General features: G+C 47.7%; 1 long non-coding RNA gene across 2 annotated transcripts in view; it reads right to left on the bottom strand.

Moving 5' to 3' along the window:
- The window catches only part of LOC310685880, a 45734-nt gene that overhangs the window by 5900 nt on the left and 24176 nt on the right, over positions 1-15658 (bottom strand). For both annotated transcript variants that reach the window (XR_014515582.1, XR_014515583.1), the window contains exon 2: positions 2295-2387. This is a non-coding gene — a long non-coding RNA (uncharacterized lncRNA). The remainder of the gene's footprint in view (positions 1-2294; positions 2388-15658) is intronic.

Consider the following 15658-nt stretch of genomic DNA (forward strand, 5'->3'; position numbering starts at 1 on the left):
CGAGATGAGCGCCGCAACCCCAGAGTCGGCCACGACTGGACCTAATGGTCTGGGGTCCCTTTACCTTTTTAGATGATGTACTCCTGACTCCTATTGACTTGCATTGCTCTTCGTGCATTTTGCCGACTCTTCCGACTCTTCAATCCCATGATTCTATGATTCAGTGCTGGACCATTGGCCGTACTATGGATTTTATAGAACTTGGGTGGCATCCAACTAATGTGTCCTGTTAGAGGAAAGATATACACATGCACGCGGACTTCCCCCACCCACCCCACCTCTTCTTCCTCTGTGCACCCGCTAAATATGATCCGGGGTTCCCCAACCCTTTAGAGCAGATTTTTGAAGGGCGTGGGACATGCATGGGCAGAGGAGAGGGATGGAAAGCTCTGTTGCGCAGGGGTAAATCCTTGCGCTGATGGGATGTGTTAGCTGGATGCCACCCCTATAGTCTCAGTAGGACCATAGATCTTTAAAATCTAGAGAGAGAGATTTCCAGTCCCAATAGGACCAAGACTTGCCGGTCAGATTCCAACATGCTCTACCAGCTCCCTGTTCTATGACTGTCAGCTGGTACTATGCTATGTGCTGTTGTTCTTTGTGGGGGATATATAAAATAGACACAGCTGCCTGCATTTTTCGATTCTCCTTGGGGAATGTGCCTATGCACCCTCTTTTTTCCAGAGGCGCTGACATGCTGAGCTTCAAAATTTTGCTGCTGCCACATCCCTGTTTTTGTTGGCTGCGTAACTCGGCTATCAAGATGTGAAGCTTCCCTGGCATAGAGATCCAACGATGGGAAAAAGCTTAACCTGCTGTTTTCTGCCTCTTACGCAGCTGTTGGAAGATTGAAATAGACCTGCCAGGGAAGAAAAGAAGCAAACCTCTTATGGCCTGAAGGCACTTTATGCCAAAGCCTTATTCCTGCTAAGCAGGTCTTGGTCTGGTCAGTGACTGGATGGGAGACCACTGGGGAACTTGGTTTACATAAGCGCTTTATCAAAGCTCCCTCAGTTTCTATATTTTTCCATTCCCCCCACCCAATATTCAATTCTTTACAATCCCACACCAGTTTCCTTTTTTTTTTAGAAGCAAATACTAATGAAAAACGAGCAGCATTTTGGTGCAAATTTATCCTAAAGCACACATCTTTATGTGCATTTCCCCCCAATATACACATTTTCTGAAAGCAATTTTCCCTTACCGAATACATTTTTGTATGCTATTTCCTCCAATGTATGCATTTTTATGCATACAGTATACGGCTCTTTGTACGCATTACTTGACTGGTGAACCGTGCTTCAACATTCTGGGAAGTGAAAATTTCAAAGGATGGCTGCGTTTCAGTTCAACTAGGTTTGCTTAGAAACGCAAACAGAGCCAAATTTCTCTCCCGTCACTGCATGAAATAAAATGTACTAATTTGGTTGCATTTAGGATTTGTCTGTGGTCCCCATTTTCCCCTGGACTGGCTCCTGCACCTTTAAAAGAAGGAATAATAATAATAATAATAATAATAATAATAATAATAATAATAATAATTTTTTATTTATATCCCGCCCTCCCCAGCCGAAGCCGGGCTCAGGGCAGCTAACAACAATCAAATAATACAACATTCTAAAATCATTTCATTGTAAAATTAATTCAAATAAAATTGATGGCAACCATTGGGCTAGAGTTCTGTGAAGATTGCCAAAGGAGGGAGTCAGGCTGTGCCCTGGCCAAAGGCTTGGTGGAACAGCTCTGTCTTGCAGGCCCTGCGGAAAGATGTCAAGTCCCGCAGGGCCCTAGTCTCTTGTGACAGAGCGTTCCACCAGATCGGAGCCACAGCCAAAAAAGCCCTGGCTCTGGTTGAGGCCAGCCTAACCTCTCTGTGGCCTGGGACCTCCAAGATGTTTTTGTTTGAAGACTGTAAGGTCCTCCGTGGGACATACCAGGAGAGTCAGTCCCGTAGGCACGAGGGTCCTAGGCCATATAGGGCTTTAAAGGTTAAAACCAGCACCTTAGACCTGATCCTGTACTCCACCGGGAGCCAGTGCAGCTGGTATAGTACCGGATGAATGTGATCCCGCAGCGAGAACCCCATAAGGAGTCTCGCCGCGGCATTCTGCACCCGCTGGAGTTTCTGGGTCAGCCTCAAGGGCAGCCCCACGTAGAGCGAGTTACAATAATCCAGTCTGGAGGTGACCGTCGTGTGGATCACTGTGGCTAGGTCAGGGCGAGAGAGGTAAGGAGCCAACTGCTTAGGAAGAAGCCTGCCCCGTTGCTAAGACTGCAACCGGATGCACACTTACCTGGAAGTAAGCCCCACTGAACACATCGGGACTTAACTCTGAGTAAACATGAATGGGCATATCAGCTCAACCGCCAGCCTACACTTCCTGGCCCTGCAAGAAAAGGAGGAGAATGGGTTGGCAATCATAACCAGAAGCCTTAACTAGATGTCCAGACCCAGGGATGTACAAGTGGCTCAAAATCACAGTGTTGGGAAGCTTCCTTTATCGTCTCGGTGTTGCGTTGTAGGGAAGCCCACCATTTCAAGGAACTGCCAGTAAACGAAAATCAATCATGGGCAGCATCTTGGGAGACAAGCTTTTTAGAAACTGCTGGTTTCAATGGTTAGGCTCAGCCTTTGAAGTTGACACTCTGTTAAATGGAAGGGAGGCAAGTCACACCTTCATGGGAGCAATATAATCTCCATCTCTCTGGTGGGCAGACAGGGCGAGGGAGGGGGGGCACACGCACTCCGATCTACAGGTTATCTTCATTGTCTACAGATGTGGAGAGTTCCCAGGCTGCACGCATAGTATGGTGTGCTATGAGGTTCCAAGTTGACCCGTTCTAGAATAAATTAATTAAAGGCACCTGAAATATATTCTATGCTCTTTATTCAGCTCATAGTAGCGAGGAATGAAAGTTCTCCCAAAATATCTGCTTTATATACATTATTTACACAATGGGCCGCACGTGATTGGCTAATTCCAGGATTTTCCTGTAGGCCAATCAGATTGCGGATTCACTCCCACCTGGAGCTGGATTGGGTGGCTCCTGCGGACCAATCATACTGCTGCATTGTTCTAGGACCAATCATACTGCTGCATTGTTCTAGGACCAATCATACTGCTGCATTGTTCTAGGACCAGCCAGACTGCTGCATTCTGAATCCTATTGTTCTAGGACCAATCAGACTGCTGCATTCTGAATCCTATTGTTCTAGGACCAATCGGACTGCTGCATTTTGGATCCTATTCAACTCAGTACATAACAGCACCTCACTTTTAAATAGAAGCCCTAGGACTGCAAGTGAAGGGGGCATTCTGCTTGTGCTGCCTCTGTCCATTGGCTCCACTTGCAACAGTGGGACTTGACACTTAACGTGCAAAAAACAACAACACACCTCCCAGGTGAATTGCAAGCTCTTGTAGCTGGGTGCTCCAGGCATTTGCTAGACTACAGTACCCATCAGTCCTAGCCAGAATTGCCATGCATGATGGAAGGTGTAGTCCTACAAATTTTGGAGGGCTACAGGCGCCCCAGGCCTGGCCTAAGTGCATTTGTCTTCCACCTGCCATATGGGCAGCTGCCTTTTTGTCCATGAAGTCCAGCCTTCCCTACTCTGTCTTGGTCCAGCAAGCGGGTTCGCTTCTATTATTTGCCACCCAATAATTTTTTTATGTGGATATGTTAGCCGAGATTAAACCTGGGAGCTTTTGCAAGCGGTCTTCCAATGAGTCAAGGTCCCTCCCCTTCCAAATGCAGCTGACAGCCAGGTGTGACAATATTTCAACCCTACCTGTTGTTGATCTCCACCAAGATGGAAAAGGGGTGCCAGAGACTGCAGAATGGGCTACCTAATGTCACGTGGCAAGTTGAGGAACCATGGTTTTTAACTCGTCTGTGGTTCTGCTTCCAAAGCAAAACACATCTCCCTGCAGGTATGAAACTGCCATAGGGACATCTCCTTAATGTGCTAGCTTTTTACTTGCAGGGATTTTGTTTTTGCAACGTGGAGGAACATCCCAAAATGTGGGCATCCCCCACCTGCAGCCTGAAGTGGTACATTGCACAGCCCACTCTTACTGTCTCTGAATTTTACCACCACATTTCTTTTTTTTTTTTTGCCCTGAGAGGCTGGCTTTCTACATGCAGAGAGTTTTTTTCACATCCAAGCAGCATGTCCAAATGGTGGACCATAATTTATAGGATTTCAAGGGGGGAAACCGCATCCACCGGAACTTGACTTCAAATCAAGGCTGGTGGCAGCCTTTTCTGAATACTGAAGGCGCTGAGCCCAGCTCCCGGGCTGTTGTCAGCTTGCTCTGTGGCCCATAATACTCCTGGGCCATGCACCTGGTTTGCATTTAAAACTCATTTGCACATGATGTCACTGTTTTTTATTATCAGCCCAGGGAAGGTCGCGATGGGTCATTTGGGGAAGGCTTGCATTGTTGAGTCTCCACAGAGCCGCCGCGGCTGATGCCTTAACCATCTGACTTGCGTTTCAATTTTCGGGCATGATGTAATCTGAGGCCCGAGATTTATAATAAACCGAACAGGGAGCTACTTGCCCGGAGGCTAATCAGCCTGGTCTCGTGGAACTACTTTTCTGGAAAACGGGTCGGAAAATTGTAGCAAATGTCATGTAGCGAATCAAAGTCATGGCTGAGAGTTTGCAAAGGCTGCGAAGCTGGGTGGTTGCTTCGTGAGATGGCGATGGGCTTTGGAGAGGCGCGGGGAGCAGTCAGCTGGTGCCGTGAAAATGTGCGCAGCTGGGAGCCAGTGTGGTGTAGTGGTTAAGAGCGGTAGTCTCGTAATCTGGGGAACCGGGTTCGCATCTCCACTCCTCCACATGCAGCTGCTGGGTGACCTTGGGCCAGTCACACTTCTCTGAAGTCTCTCAGCCTCACTCACCTCACAGGGTGTTTGTTGTGGGGGAGGAAGGGAAAGGAGAATGTTAGCCGCTTTGAGACTCCTTAAAGGGAGTGAAAGGCGGGATATCAAATCCAAACTCTTCTTCTTCTGTTGCATGCATGTTCTCATCTCCCATCAGTATTATTGGTGGGGATTTATTATACAGTACCATTGCATCAGCATCTTAAAAAGCAGAGACATCACCTTGCCAACAAAGGTCTGTATAGTTAAAGCTATGGTTTTCCCAGTAGTGATGTATGGAAGTGAGAGCTGGACCATAAAGAAGGCTGATCGCCAAAGAACTGATGCTTTTGAATTATGGTGCTGGAGGAGACTCTTGAGAGTCCCAAGGACTGCAAGAAGATCAAACCTATCCATTCTGAAGGAAATCAGCCCTGAGTGCTCACTGGAAGGACAGATCCTGAAGCTGAGACTCCAGTACTTTGGCCACCTCATGAGAAGAGAAGACTCCCTGGAAAAGACCCTGATGTTAGGAAAGATGGAGGGCACAAGGAGAAGGGAATGACAGAGGATGAGATGGTTGGACAGTGTTCTCGAAGCTACCAGCATGAGTTTGACCAAACTGCGGGAGGCAGTAGAAGACAGGAGTGCCTGGCGTGCTCTGGTCCAGGGGGTCACGAAGAGTCGGACACAACTAAACGACTAAACAACAACAACACCATTGCATCTTGTGTGGGGGGTTACCTTCTGGGGATGGGGCATACACACAAAAATGCATATACCCAACCACCCCCTTAGAACCATCCTCTGAGCCAAGGGGGCCTTACCCACCCCCCAAGTAATGTGGAGAAGTTTTAAACTGTCCACCTTGCTTAACCGGACAAGTCCTGCTCAGTGTGAGGCTTCCAGGAGTTCTCAGGAGACTTTGCAGGGCATTCTCACAAGAGCATCCCAGAGCCCACGTGTGGAGTGGGACTTAACAGTGGTTCTCAACCGGTGGGTCCCCAGATGTTGTTGGACTACAACTCCCATCATCCCTGAGCTCTGGCCTTGCTAGCTAGGGGTGATGGGAGTTGTAGTTCAACAACATCTGGGGACCCACTGGTTGAGAAAGGCTGGCTTAGAAGCTCTGTTAGGCTGGGAAAATGTAGTGCAAAAAAAGGCTTTAAGCTCTCTGCCTTGCGGGCATGTAATTTGACAGTTTCAATGAATCGACTTTCAACCACGCAAGGTTGAAATCACACGGATTAATTGTTCATCAGATGCAGTCATACTGTACAGTGGTACCTCGCAAGACGAATGCCTTCCAAGACAAAAAACTCGCTAGACGAAAGGGTTTTTTGTTTTTTGAGCTGCTTCGCAAGACGATTTTCCCTATGGGCTTGCTTCGCAAGACGGAAACGTCTTGCAAGTTTGTTTCCTTTTTCTTAACACCGTTAATACAGTTGCGACTTGACTTCGAGGAGCAACTCATAGAACGCGGTGTGGTAGCCTTTTTTGAGGTTTTTAAAGACTTTGGTGATTTTTGAAGCTTTTCCAAAACTTTTCCGACACCATGCTTCGCAAGACGAAAAAAATCGCAAGGCGACAAAACTTGCGGAACGAATTAATTTTGTCTTGCGAGGCACCACTGTATTTTGTTTTGTTGCACCTTATGTTCAAAGTGCATTCTCCATAATTCTACTTAGCGCTGCCTAGACTCACAAGAGTGAAAGACAGCCTCGTAGGCTATCTGGTCCAACCATAAGAGCTGTGGGGGCTTTGGCCCGCACAATAAAATATTTGAGGGGGCTGGAGCCCCCCCAAAGTTGATGGGCACTGCCATTTAAATGGTGTGTTTGCACTGCATCGTGTGATTGATTATGAGGGGCAGGGCTTACCTGGGCTCCCACAATATTTTATTCCATTTGGCACCCCTGGGTCCAGCTCCTCTGCTCTGTGCAGGAGCCCCAGGGCTACAGCACCTCTTACCCACCCTCTGTTTGAAGAGCTGCAACGAAGGAGCACTCTCCCTTCAGCTTCCTCCTTGGCAGGTCCCGAGCGGAGTATGGTTTAACCCACAGCTGGGGACCCTGTGGCCCTCCAGATCCTGTTGGGACTCCCAGCTGCCATCAGCTTCTGCCAGCATTGCCAGTGATCAGGTGTCGGGGGCTGGCAGGACATTGATGGCCAGGGGGAAGGGGGAAGCGGCCAGGAGTCTTGACTCAGGAATGGGGGGCAGTGATTTGTGGGGAAGGCAAGAGTCAGAGGCAGGGGAAGCTTCAGAGCTGGAGAGTGGAGCTCAAGATGGGTCAAAGGCGAGGAAGAAGAGGCAGGTTAGGCAAGTGAAGGGCCGGGCGCTTCCCCACCCTCTCCTGCACCACTGTCTCCCAGAACCAGAAGCGGGTTGAAAAGGGGAGGAGCAGAGGAAGTTTCCATGCAGGCACCGTCTCTGGCTGCATGTCTTGCAGCCCATCAGGGAGAGCTACTTAAGCTATTGGAGGGGGAGTGGACCCCATTGCTGCAACTGCTCCGCAGAGCACGGATCTGGGAATAGCGGCCTAGAAGTTAGATTGGTGTGGGGGCAGGGGGGGTATTTGGAGCCATAGAAACAACTATCAGCTTTGTCAAGAAGTTAATTATCTGGCATGTGTATTCCTTTGGATGGGGAGCTTGTAGTCCAATAACATCTGGAGGGAACCATGTTGGCCACCCTTGTTCCAGCCCAGGAGTGGGCAACTTTTCTCGCCAGATTATACAACTCACGGGCCACCTGAGGCCGGTGGGCGGAACCACCCACGTGCCAATCACCCGATATCATAATGACCTGGGTGCAAGAGCTCTCAGAGCCAGTGTGGTGTAGTGGTTCAGAGCGGTGGACTCGTAATCTGGGGAACCGGGTTCGCGTCTCCGATCCTCCACATGCAGCTGCTGGGTGACCTTGGGCCAGTCACACTTCTTTGAAGTCTCTCAGCCCCACTCACCTCACAGAGTGTTTGTTGTGGGCGAGGAAGGGAAAGGAGATTGTTAGCCGCTTTGAGACTCCTTAAAGGTAAAGGTAAAGGGACACCTGACCATTAGGTCCAGTCATGGCCGACTCTGGGGTTGCGGCACTCATCTCGCTTTATTGGCCGAGGGAGCCGGCGTACAGCTTCCGGGTCATGTGGCCAGCATGACTAAGCTGCTTCTGGCGAACCAGAGCAGCGCTCGGAAACGCTGTTTACCTTCCCGCCAGAGTGGTATCTATTTATCTACTTGCACTTTGACGTGCTTTCGAACTGCTAGGTTGGCAGGAGCAGGGACCGAGCAATGGGAGCTCACCCTGTCATGGGGATTCGAACTGCCGACCTTCTGATCGGCAAGTCCTAGGCTCTGTGGTTTAACCCACAGCGCCACCCGCATCCCTTTGAGACTCCTTAGGATAGTGATAAAACAGGATATCAAAGCCAAACTCCTCCTCCTCCTCTGCACTGGTGATTCCCAGCATGCTGCCTCTGATAGGAGCGATGGTGCACAGCCATTGTGTGTAGCAGCCACTGACAGCCTTTCCCTTCGTTCCTTTATCTAATCCTCTTTTTAAAGCCACCCAAGTCGGTGGCCATCACTGTGGGAGCGAATTCCGCATCAGTCGGGGCAGCTGGCCAGGACAGGAAGGGCTTCTTTTACTGTCAGCTTGTCCCTCATTCTTAGGCAGGAGAAGGACTTGCCCCACCTTCCTCCGCAGCTGTGGTTGTCTTTCGAGAGCAGTTGTTCAGTTGTTTGCTCTGGCAGCTGCCAGCTTTGCCTAGTCAGGGGAGATCAGCTGCTGCCTGAGCGAGCCTAATAGCAACCAATATCCTGTGGCCAAAGGGGGCAACACACTCTGAGTCACAGACGAACGTTCAGACAGACACATGCAAACCTTCGGACCCCTTTAAAGCAGTTTTGCTGAAATATACTCAGAGTTGCAAAGTGATTTCATGCTCTTTATTCAGCTCATAGTGGTGAGGAGGAATGAATGAAAGTCCCCTCAAAGTATCTGCTTTATATACATTATTTACACAATGGGCTGCACATGATTGGCTAATTCTGGAATTCTACTGTAAGCCAACCAGGTTGTGGATTCACTTATATCTGGAGCATGATTGGGTGGTTCCTGCCAACCAATCATACTACTGCATTGTTCTAGGACCAATCAGACTGCTTCAGTTTGGATCCTATTCAACTCAGTACATAACATTTGCACTTTTTTTTGCATAGATAATCATTTCTCAAGATACTCCACATCTAGCCCCAGATTCTGTGGTTCCCCCTTCACAGCACCTTTCAGAACATCCCATGTCGGTAAGGATCCAGAAAGGATCTGGAGAACTAGGGGTGAAATCCAGTTATTCCGTCAATTCAGGCATTTCTGATTGCCCAATGGAACAACCTCCTCACTCCTCCCACTCTGTATATGCTGATCTGGGGGTTCCCCGAAAGCTCCAGAGCAGATTTTGGGGAAACAGCAGGGGCAGGAGAGGGAGGGAAATCCCTGTTCTTCTAGTGGGAGTCATTGTGCTGCTTTCTGATACAGGAATGGTTTAATTGAATCTGGCCCTGTATCCGGGTTGCTGTATCCACTCAGACTAAAGCAATAGCCCTTGCTGGGAATCGCAAATAAGGAGAGTGCTGTTGACTCAGGCTTCCCCATTGGACTACTGCAATGCTCTCTATGTGGGGCTACCTTTGAAGGTGACCCGGAAACTACAACTAATCCAGAATGCGGCACCTAGACTGGGGACTGGGAGCGGCCGCCGAGACCATATAACACCGGTCTTGAAAGACCTACACTGGCTCCCAGTACGTTTCCGAGCACAATTCAAAGTGTTGGTGCTGACCTTTAAAGCCCTAAATGGCCTCGGTCCAGTATACCTGAAGGAGCGTCTCCACCCCCATCATCCAGCCCAGACACTGAGGTCCAGCGCTGAGGGCCTTCTGGCGGTTCCCTCGCTGCGAGAAGCCAAGTTACCGGGAACCAGGCAGAGGGCCTTCTCGGTAGTGGCACCCGCCCTGTGGAACGCCTTCCTATCAGATGTCAAAGAGAAAAATAACTACCAAACTTTTTGAAGACACCTGAAGACAGCCCTGTTTAGGGAAGCTTTTAATGTTTTATAGGTTATTGTATTTTAGTGTTCTGTTGGAGGCCGCCCAGAGTGGCTGGGGAAACCCAGCCAGATGGGCGGGGTATAAATAATAAATTATTATTATTATTATTATTATTATTATTATTATTATTATTATTATCACCATCATCATCATCATCATCATCATCATCATTATTACAGCATCTAGTTGGCCACTGTGAGAACAGGACCCTGTCATTTTGCAGGACCGGCTGGGGGTGCCTGTGCTTGTCTTGCAGTTGGTACCAGCATCATGTGGGCGTTAGAGGCTAGATGCACCCCTCCAAGGATGGGAGAACCTTTCCATTTCAGTTTATCCCCCCTCCCAAGTTTGGATTCAATTCTCCGCCCCAGTTTGCAATATTTTTGAAAGACCTCATGAAAATTCATCACCATCATAGAGCCAATATAATCCTTGTATGCATTTTTGCCTAATGGCACACATTTCCCCCCAAAGCATTTTTGTATATTCTTCTCACCAACAGATGCATTTTTTAAATGCACCCTTTCCCCTAGGATAGGCATTCCTGTACACACTGCTTGGCTGGAGAACTTCATTGCAAAATTCTGAGAAAGGTGGATTTCATAGGGTGGCTGTGTTTGGGTTCGCGTATTGTTTCAGAAGGTGCAGATTTCGCCTGTTCACTTTTAAATGTGAACCGAACCAAGTTTTTCCTCTGCCTCTAGCAACTCATGTTTTCGGAGGCATCTCTGCAAGGAAAACATAGCAGGAGTGATTTACCGGGAAAGTTCGGACTGTCCTGGATAATCAGGGACCATGGAGCCCTATGGGAGCCCTCCTCCCCTCTCTCTGCCCTGTTTAGATGCATTGCATTTAGATGTAGACCTCCCCAGGCTGTCTTTATGGAAAATCCCCAGCCTTTTTCGTAGCGAGAGGAGAGAGATTCTCCCACACCCACAAGCGTAATCCGTGTGGGCACCCAAGTTGCTAACCTGTTGCTGACAATCACTTGAAGACATGCAAGTGTAAACTGAGTAATTATTTGGCAATTTACTGCTGGGGATTTATGATTGTGGCAGATCCCCGGGTGCTGAAAAGGCTTAGGCCTTGCGGTGAGTAAGAATAGCATCTGCCGTCAGGGACGGGGCGGATCGGGTTGCAAGGGCAAGCGGTCCTCTTGCACAATCCGGTCACCTGTTCGGATTAAGATGGAAAATGTCCTCTCCTGTCCCGTGGGCTGGCATTGCACAAGCCAGGGCGCTCTGGAAGTCTTGAATTTCCCCTCTGACATGCTTGGAATGGTTCGAGGCCGGACAGGTGATTTTTTTTCTTCAACTGGCCCATTGTGGGGCTCTTGCCGTAATCATCTGGGGGCTGCAGTTGAGCCCCTGAGACATCCATGCCGAAGCGCTGTTTTGGGGAAGCCAGGGAGGTGCAGTGGTTAATGTGTTGGACTGTGACTTGGGAGACCGGGGTTCAAATCACCACTCGGCCATGAAGCTCATAGGGTGATCATGGGGTGGTCGCTGCCTCTCACCCTAACCTACCTTACAGGGTTGTTGTGGGGGTCAAATGATGAGGGGGAGAGTGATGCAGGCCACACTGAGCTCATTGGAGGAAAAAGGTGGGATAAAAATGCAATAAATAAATAATAGGAATAAACTCCCAGCACTGGGCACTTCAGGACAACCTAACCCCCAAATTCTGATTTCCCCCTCTTCTTCCACTTGCAGTTTTTAAAATCTATATATGTAAGAGAAGGAGGGACGCGGGTGGTGCTGTGAGTTAAACCACAGAGCCTAGGACTTGCTGATCAGAAGGTTGGCAGTTCGAATCCCCGCGACGGGGTAAGCTCCCGTTGCTCGGTCCCTGCTCCTGCCAACCTAGCAGTTCGAAAGCACACCAGTGCAAGTAGATAAATAGGTACCGCTCCGGCGAGAAGGTAAACGGCGGTAAATGGCCACATGACCCGGAAGCTGTACGCCGGCTCCCTTGGCCAATAAAGCAAGATGAGCGCCGCAACCCCAGAGTCGGTCACGACTGGACCTAATGGTCAGGAGTCTCTTTACCTTTATATGTAAGAGAATTAATAGTGTTCCTGCCAGCTTCAGTCTTAGGAATTTGACACATCATTTTGATGCATGTTTTAAAAGAGAGAAGGTGAATTTGTAAATTTGGGTATTTCTTAGTGTCACGTTTTTCCAGTTTTTGTCTCATTTTGCAGCATTGTTGCATCAATTTATGATGTACCGTATTTTTTGCACCATAACACTCACTTTTTTCCTCCTAAAAAGTAAGGGGAGGACTTCCGGGTTGGCGCGATCTGGAAATGGCGGATTCCCTCCGAGCTCCGGAGGGAATCGGCTCAGCGGTGGATGGGTCTTTGCCGTGCCGGCGACACGGGGACCCTTAAAAACCGCAGGCGCGGAAGCCTGCGGACTGAAGACTCGGCGGGTGCCTTAAGCGCCCCCCCTGATTCGCGAAGAGCCTTTTTAAAGGCTACGGAGGGGATACGGGGGACGGCGCGGCACTGAGAGTCGATCGCTACCGCCGCTGAGCGAAGCTGCGAGCCATAACTGGAGAGCGCTGACTTCCTTCCTTGAAATTTGGACTGAAAAAAAAAAGAACCCGTGAGTAATCTGGAACTGAATTTTAAAAATTTTTACCTTCTGAATTTGAGACGACCGGGGGGTGTGCCAAAAGGAAGTCCCCACCCCCCCCCTTGCAGACGATCCAGAGCAACGATATAAGAGCTAAGCTGGAGTGCCTACCCTGTAAAGGGTGAGTTTTAAAAAGACAGTAACTTCCAAGATTTGGAAAGGCAAATTTGAGCAGGAGAGTGGAGTGTTGGAAGAGTCTTTGTTTTGTGGCAAACAACCCTCCCTCCCGGGCCCGGGAGCGACCTGCTTAGGAGCCTGTATAGAGGAGCAGAATTTGACAGCTGTCAAAGCTGTCAAATGGACTGTTAACAGTGGAAAAATTGCTATTTAAGACCTCTCCGGATTAAAAGGAGTTACAATTGAATTAAAATTGTGGGAAACAAAGAAACAATAACAGGACAGAGGATTGTTGGAGAAAAGACCATTAAGTAACCAGATTCCCTCTAGGGGGAATTCTGTGGAATTACAATGGCTGTGGGTGGAAAGATACTGAGAGAAATCGAAAGGATGTTTTCACTGGTGGGAACCTTACAGGAGCAGACTACAGTTATGAGTAAACAATTGATGACCTTGAATTTGGAAACAAGTAGTTCTGCTGAATGTAATGAAGACCTGAGTGAGAAAGAACCCACAGCTGAATTCGAAATAATAAACAAAGAAGAGGAGAAGACAAAACAAGAAAGAGAACAAGTTATGTGGGAAAATACTAACCAGAAGCCGACATCTGGAGAACACAAGCAAGGAGACTATTGGATTAAATCCATTTTAAGCCTACGAAAGACACAGAAGACGAAAGTGGAGGCCCTGGAAGTTTATGGAATTCAGGAACTCGAAATAAAGAAGTACAATTGGGGCCTCCACATAGACTTTGATTTTGACTATCACCAAGACTTAGGCCTTGCGGAAATTTCTCAGCAGTTGTTTCTAAATATGGGAAGAGACTATGGACTGATTGGATTGATTGTTAAGGAAATCTTTCGAGACTCGATGACCGACAAAAAGGACTACCAACAAAACCGGCGGAGAGGGACTGAAAGGGATTTGAGAGCCTCGGACGTGCGGAACCCAGGCTAAAAACTGTTATTTTGGACATGTCTTGGGAAAGGACGCAAAGCGGGAATGGGAGGGAGGGAAGCATCTAAATTTAAACAACACTCAAGACCAGGGGGTTTAGTTAATAAGAAAATTATTCAAGAAAAAATGAGAAATCGAGGGAAGAGAATTGGGGTCCAACTTAGGGAAAATTTATTTTTGCTTTTATAAAAGGATTAATATTAAGACGGAAAAGGAAATGCCAACTTGCTGACATAAATTTGGGAATAGGGATGCAAGGGAGGGGGGTGGGGGGAAGTCAAGGACTAGGGTTAGAAAATAAGATTTTCTGGAACTATACATGTTTGTTGTCTTTTATGTTTGTTTTGGTGTTATGTGTTTTATTTTTGTCTATATAAAATGTGAAAACCCAATAAAAATATTTAAAAAAAAAAATAAAAAGTAAGGGGAAATGTCTGTGCGTGTTATGGAGGGAATGCCTACGGGTGGCATGCCTACAGATTTTCCTCCTCTAAAAACTATGTGCGTGTTATGGTCGGGTGCGTGTTATAGAGCGAAAAATACGGTAATTTTTAAAAATGAAATAGTCCTCTTGAAAATTCATTATTATTCTTTGTTGAATTTATATACCGCCCTATACCCAAGGGTCTCAGGGCGGTTCACAGAATAAAATCAAGATATAAAACCACAAAATACATAATAAAAACAAAAACAGCAACCCAACAGCCCCCCCACAAAAAACACATTTTAAAAGGGCATAGGATGTAAATTCATCAGTGTTGAATGTTCATTCCAAGTAATGTGCATTTAACCTGATATAAATATTTCTTGCTAGCAATCGTCCCTGATACAACAAAGCGCTGTGTGCTATTTTCAGCAATAAATGCATTTTTAATGCATCCTTTCTCCTACTGTATGCATTTGTGTAACTGTTCTCCTTGATCTCAGGTACCATCATGCAACATGCAGTGATGATAACTTCAGTGGTGTCCAAACGCAGAGCAAAATAGACAACAAACTTCCCCAAACATACAGTAGATCAGTTAGCAGCCAACACCTTAAATCTTTGTCGCCACCCAGAACCCTGAGTGTGGGAGAACCATATGGAAGAGGCTACAACATCTCCTTGCACAGTATAACATTAAACATTTTGCTAAGCTGAATTGCTTCCCCTGACTGGTGGAGTCCGCCACCAAGCTTCAGGAGAAAGGTGAAGGAGGAGATAACTCTCATGCCATTCTTGGCAGTTCTGGATGGTCAACTTCTTCCATAGCACAGTTGGTAGAGCATGAGACTCATAAACTCAGGATTGTGTGTTTGAGCCCCATGTTGGGCAAAAAGATTTCTGCATTGCAGGGGGCTGGACTAGGTGACCCTTGTGGTTCCATCCAACTCCACAATTGTAGGATTTTATGACTACAGCACACAAGCCAAGAAGTCTCTCCTCTTGGCAAATGAGACAATCCCATTCCCATCATAGGATTCAGTCCACAATCAACAGGAAGCAGAATGCAAGGAATGCTCTTGGCTCTGGCGAAGGCCCGACCATGACCTAATAGGCCTCGTCCGCCTTTGAGTTCCAGAAGGCATTCTTTCCTCTTGCAGAATTAGCAGGCTGTTTCTGCAGAGCCTCCCAGCACCTGCTGAGCCCGGATTCCCCGCGTAGAGGTCAGCTGCGCAGCTAGGTTCCTCTTGCAGAGATATCTTGATATGCTGATGGGAGTTGTAGTCTAAAGCAGCCAGAGGCCACCAGGTTGTCAAAGGTTGACTTCTCCCATTGAAGAAAGAACTTCAGGGAGCAATTAATTGAATGAAACTCACCCCTGAGCATTGGGGAAAGTGAATCACTGCTCAGTCGTCATGCCTGCAGTGTAAAAGAGATATAGCAGGATGCAAATTCTCTCTTATATTCCCATCCCTTGCCAAAGTCAGTTTTTGCAATAAGATTTTTATTAAAGTTTTCCATAATGCAATGAAATAGCAACCAC

Source organism: Podarcis liolepis (assembly GCF_965112155.1).
Source record: "Podarcis liolepis genome assembly, chromosome: 1".
Classification (NCBI taxonomy): Eukaryota; Metazoa; Chordata; class Lepidosauria; order Squamata; family Lacertidae; genus Podarcis; species Podarcis liolepis.